The following is a 6,000-nucleotide window of genomic DNA, read 5'->3' as shown; positions in this document are numbered from 1 at the left end:
AAACAGCTTCTCTGTGCCATTTTAGCCCCCAAACAGCCTGTCTGTGCCTTCTTTGTCCCCCAAATAACCTGAGCCATTTTAGCCACCGAACTGCTGACTGATCCAGCATATAGGAAATGGATGTGATGTCACTTTATGCATGCTGGATCAGAGAGCATGCAGGAAACAACTGTGAGAGATCATAATTTGGTGATCTCTACATTCTCTCTGCCACTAAATTCAGCTGTTACTGAATATCGTAATGATGCGTATATATATATATATATATACAGTATATATATATATATATATATATATATATATATACAGTATATCGTGAGTTGCACCTTGGTCATTTAAACCTGTATATCTTACACACCGCAGGTCAGTCTGCCCGGTAGGGTCACCTGTGTTGGGGGTGTGGCTATAGATGAGGGGTGTGGCCTGACCCAGAAGGGTGTGTGGCAAGGGGTGCGTCTACTGTCCACCTTACCCGAAGAGGCAGATTGTTGCGCTCAGCTACCACAGTATAGACCTCCATTAGTTTTAAAGCTCCTTGGGGTGGTCAGGTGACATAAGATGATCCCCTGCACTGGTCCATGATCCCCGCTGTCTGCAGAATCAGGACAGTGCCCAAACTCGAGACTGTACCATGAAAACTGGGAAACTTGGGGGGTATGAGTTTTCACATATTGCTGACAGTTTTCACATATTGCATTGATAAACTGTAGCCCTACAGTGGCGGGATGTATAACCGAGTAACTGGTTCCCTTCCATGAGTTTATACACCTCCCATACTGCAGGGGGCAGTATTTTACCTGCGCTGTTCTGCAGCATGTGACACTTTTATGTGTCCTGGAAAATGTGGCAGATGTGATTGCCGTAACCCTCATACATACAGAGATATTAGCAGCTCAGATACAGTTTATGCCTGCGATAAAAGAGAGAGAAAAAACAAAAATGCTTCTGGATGAGCATGATGGGAGTTCTAATCATCAGGCTGTAGGCTGCTTATTGCTGTAATATAGATTTCCGATAAAGAAACTTTCAGGTCTTTTTAGTGGAAATAAGTTGAACGAGAACCTGCCTCGCTGACGTTCACAAATCCCATTACAAAGCTTATCTCCCCCGTGAAGGGCAGAAGGCCAGCCATAACTGTGGACGTAAGGGCACTTCGAGAGCAAGGTTACCTGAGCTAATTACAGATGAATGATCTACTCTAAACTGCTAATCAGAAATGCAAATCTATGGTGATTACATGTGCCCTTCATGCCTTCACGCCATACAGCATGCGCAGATCTTACTTATTTTCACTTTCACCTCTGGATAATGGAAGCCTTTCAGTGAATAATTGTTTAAATAATATTAACACTACGCGGGAACCCCACAGCCTATAAAAGAGACCTGCCACCCGTTACTGTATACAGATCCCAGTTTACTCCCCACTCTATCCATCCTTTCACCCCAATTCACACTAAAAATGACTGCCCCCCCCCCCCCCCAAATGTCCTATTTGATGCCTCCATAGGGTTCTGTAGCGAAATTATTCTCTGGTTCCTTGACTACAGGTCACGCTCTATATAAAGGTCTTTAATTTGCGATGATCGCTAGGATACGGTTGTGTCGATTACTGGTTAGGCAGGAAACGCTGGTTTCTTACGATGCCAATGACTGCTTTCCTCCGCGCGGAGAGACGGAGTTGTTAGCTGGTTATTTTGTTTCCATGGTAAGACTGTTAAGTAAATCAGAGATTACACTGTTCTTGGAATGGGTCCCTATCAGGCTATCACTGCTCATACCTGGCTCTTTTGTGCAAGAAATAGATATCCGGAGTCCGATATAAATAGAGTCCGATATAAACCCAAACTCATCTCTGATTTGTGCGTTTTAACAAAAGATTTTAACAAAATATAAAAAAAAGGCAAACCAGGGAGACGTATGGCCAACTTTTGTGGCCAAAACCCCTCTGTACCTCTTTCCACCCCTGAAGTCCTTCTTTTCTGAAATCTCATAATGTTTCAAAATAACAGCGCTCCATGTCAATAAAACTCTTCCTCATGTATGAAAATACTATAGTTTTTTTATATTGACTTTATGTTCCGTAAACCGTTATCAGTTGGTCTCCTAAAAGTTCCTAGTCATGCCTCGCCCCCCAACCATGACCAGATGGAGAAATGCCCCTCTTTGGTGGTTAAGCTAAAGTTTACAGTCTAGAAGACCTCTATTTTTTGCTTTTCTGATCCACTGAGTGCCACGCGGTAGGTGATGAGTTGCTCGAAAGAGTGCTATCTCTGCACTTAAAATGACCAGAGATCGTACAGGGTAAAGGAAGAAAGAACGTTCCTTGGGACATTAAAGGGCATATGACATCACAAACTGCCCCCCCTCCTTTTTGCACATGCACTGCCCGATTCAGATAAGCAAAGCTTATGACTTTCAAACTAACCAGAACATCTGCTGGGACAGCCGACCACCGAGACGAAAAGATAGCTGATTGGGCTGTCTCAAAAAAGTTCAGACTGTCTGACTTTATGCTCAATAAATCCGAAAGGGAAAGCAACTTAGAAGCGTGCTAACCGTAGTGTCCCTAACTTCTGCTGCCAAGGTTCAGAAATACACCTGTACCCTGCAAAATGTGAATCAATATTAACTCTGGGGTTAATGGGTAACCACCACCCGGTCACATTCCTCCAACTCGGCCAAAGTAGAAAGTCTCTGTTCCCATTCACGCCCTTTGTACGCCGGAGTTTAACAAAGACGCACTGATACGTTCCACTGAGTCACGTCCTAGTCCTCTAATCTAGGGCTGAGCAGCTTGAGACCTGGTTGGGTTACCTATTCTGATCTATCTGAGCCAGCCTCAGGCTGGATTAATGTAATAGATGTTGTAACCAAACAACCATCCATCCTCCCCACCTCTCCATCCCACTGACTTCTCGACATCACCCTCGCTACACTCATCCTCACCCAAGCATTACCTCGCCTCCCGTCTTATTGCCCTTAGCCTCCTAATAGATTGATTTCTCTTTCTGTCCCAGTGCGTTCTAACGTGTTAAGATTTGACGCTAATTTTATTGTCAAATTGTATATTGTGGATGTTATTGTTACTTTTCGTTGCCTCCTTATTGTATTAGCGCTACAGGACCTGAGGACCTGATAAAAGAGTCCGACGTAATCCAGAAATGTAATTATAACCCGATGTGATGCAACTATAGTCGGACCCTATATAAATCTAACCTGTGTTCTTCGGATGATCCAGATTTAAGCTCTCTTTATCTGCCTGACATTGGCAGAAGTTGCACCTTGACATAGGGAGGTTATTCACTAAAACTGGTGTTTGCAGAAAAGTCACTGAATTCCTGATGCATTGTAAAGGGCTAACCTGCTGGTTTCTAATGCATAGATCAGTGACTAGTATGCATTATATAGGACCAAACAAGTTCAGGAGCAATTCACTGGAGATTGACCCTGTGTAATGCATTGTAAAACTGCAACTCTGCTGCAGACTTCCTCCTTAGTGAATAAACCCCCAGATCCAGAATGTCACAGGCTGCTTGCCCTGTGTGCCGAGCAGGTACGGCTTCGTTCTATAACCAAATCCTTATTCACAAGGAATCCACGGGGCATGTCAAGGTGTGTTTGATTCAATGGTGTCATTATTCTGAAGTGGTGACCCACGCCCATCGTAACTCATCAGCGCTCTTCAAACACTATTACAGCTCCTGGGGAGGAACTGGGCTTGTCTGGAACTTTGAAATATATTTCATTGTTTAATAAATAAATACACTTATAATTACATGAGTAACCGGACGCCTCCTTCAAAGGCAATTAGTACATTATTTTATAGGGCATCGGAAAACGGCCAGCACGGATAAATCAATTATTATTACATCATATGAAACAAAAAAAAAAAGGAAACATTCACTAATATTTTAGTGTAAATTGATTTTATATAAAATAACGATGAGAAATAATAATTGTGGGATATTTCATTGCAGGTTTGACTCGATAGGTTTGAAAAGAACTCTGAATTCTGATTGACTGCTAGGTGTTTGCAGAAGATACATGCCCCAGTGGGCCAGTTCAAGTGCGGGGGGTATACAATTGTATGATATATCTATATCTATATATATCTATATATATATATATCTCGTATATATCTAGGGTTGGCAGCATGAAATTTTTCTTTCTCTCCTTCATGTTCCCCTGAGAGTCGTTGATATGTTGTCTTATCTGCAACGCACCCATCCCAGGGCAGGCACCCCTAGAGCTCTCGCTCTATTTGGGGGAGTGGCTATATGTAGGGGTGGGGCTAGAAGAATATAGGGGCAGGGCTAGCCTTTAAAAGCCTTTAGTGGGTGAGAACTTGATGAGAGCAAGGGAAAGTGGGAGGGAATAGGCAGAACATGGGTGGGGAGTGGGTGTGGCCACACTCCTCTGCTAACCCAACAGGGGAATAATCAGGTTCTCAGTGCCAGTAATAGGGGTATACTTGCCCCCGCTGAATCTGCTGGTGCTTTATTAGAATATTTGCCCTGCGACCCTGTATAACTAATTAGGGAACTCAATTCAGATTCCAAAATCTTTGGAATTAATGAAATCACAGCCAACAAACGAACAAAATAACCCAGAGACCCTTAACATGGCACATAAAATATTTTGCGGGGGTTACACATCTCACCAAACATCCGCAGCACATTTTCCTCGCTGTTAAAGGGAATGTTTACGCGCTCGACTCTGCTACAGGATTCTGGAATTTCATTATAGGCCGTTCTGGAATTCCCTCCAAAAGCCGGTCTAAATCATGCATTACATTCCTGAAAAATGTTGGCTCGCAGACGAGCTGAGCGAATGCATGAAACCAAAGTTATATGAATTGAACATATTTGCAAACAAAATGTCAAAGCAAATATAGTGGAAACAATCTATTGTAAATGTTTATAAACCTATCTTATTGAAAGACAAACAAGGCTTGTTTATTAATGCATTCAGCTGAAAGATCAATTATAATTAATACATTTCATTCATGTTTTCTTAAAGGGACACTGCAAATGCATGGGAAGGGGGCATTCTACAAAACTCAAAATGCATTGTTCCATTTCTTGTGGGGCATTTAGCTGGAGGGTTGCTCCAGCTAAATACCCCGCAAGAAATGGATGGGGCCGAATGAATATCTCTGCACATCACATGCTTACCTCCAGTCTTACAATTAATTCCAATGGGAGCATTTTCCTGCCGCTGATTGGCAGCTTTAGGCAGCCAATCAGTGAACAGTGTGATAACATTGAACTCCTCGGTGCCCTCGAAGTCTATGTGCCATACGATCACCGTGCGTGTGTGTGTGTGGGGGGGGGGGGGGCCCAAGCCGTCTGTCTACAAGAAGGCATAGCTATAGGTGCAGAGGAATTGAAGGTTGGGCCAGAGGTGAAAATGGGTGGGGTCATCTCCACCCACCTTACCCAAAGGGCCAGCTTGCGGTGCAGAGGTGGTAACGTGGGAGCTGCAATAGCGGTCTGTGCTGAAACTGTACATATCTCCATTAATTTTACACGAGCCAGTCAGAAAGATCTCCTCAACCAGCCCATGACCAACGGGGTACCTCTGCAGGGCAAAAATGTAGCCTTTATCATGAAAAATGGTACACTTAGAAGGTATGCAAGGGCTATAAGTGATACTTGTCTAAGTGTATGTGTGTGTATTATATACATATATTTACATAAATATACACACACTCAGAGAAGGCACAAACGACATGCCCACTAGTGGGTACCATCCCACGGAATACATTCCACCGAATTGTCTCCATTCTTGGGCAAATGGATTTGAGGAGTCTGATCAGCATTGTCCGGGTATAACAATGTGTTTTAGGGAGGAAAGAAGTAATGGCACGTTCCTTTGCAAGAAACGTCTGAGAACCCTCGGTATTATATACTTCCTGAGAATGGTTAGGGGTGTCATCCTTCAGATCTCCGTCTAAATGCAGAAACTTGTTCAAAGGATGCAAAACCTGTTCATGGCCAA

This window comes from Sceloporus occidentalis, unplaced genomic scaffold (genome assembly GCF_023333645.1).
Source record: "Sceloporus occidentalis isolate IW3139 unplaced genomic scaffold, rSceOcc1.0.p SCAF_437, whole genome shotgun sequence".
NCBI lineage: Eukaryota > Metazoa > Chordata > Lepidosauria > Squamata > Phrynosomatidae > Sceloporus > Sceloporus occidentalis.
The sequence above is the reverse complement of the archived record's forward strand: the minus strand, read 5'-3'. Positions refer to the sequence as shown.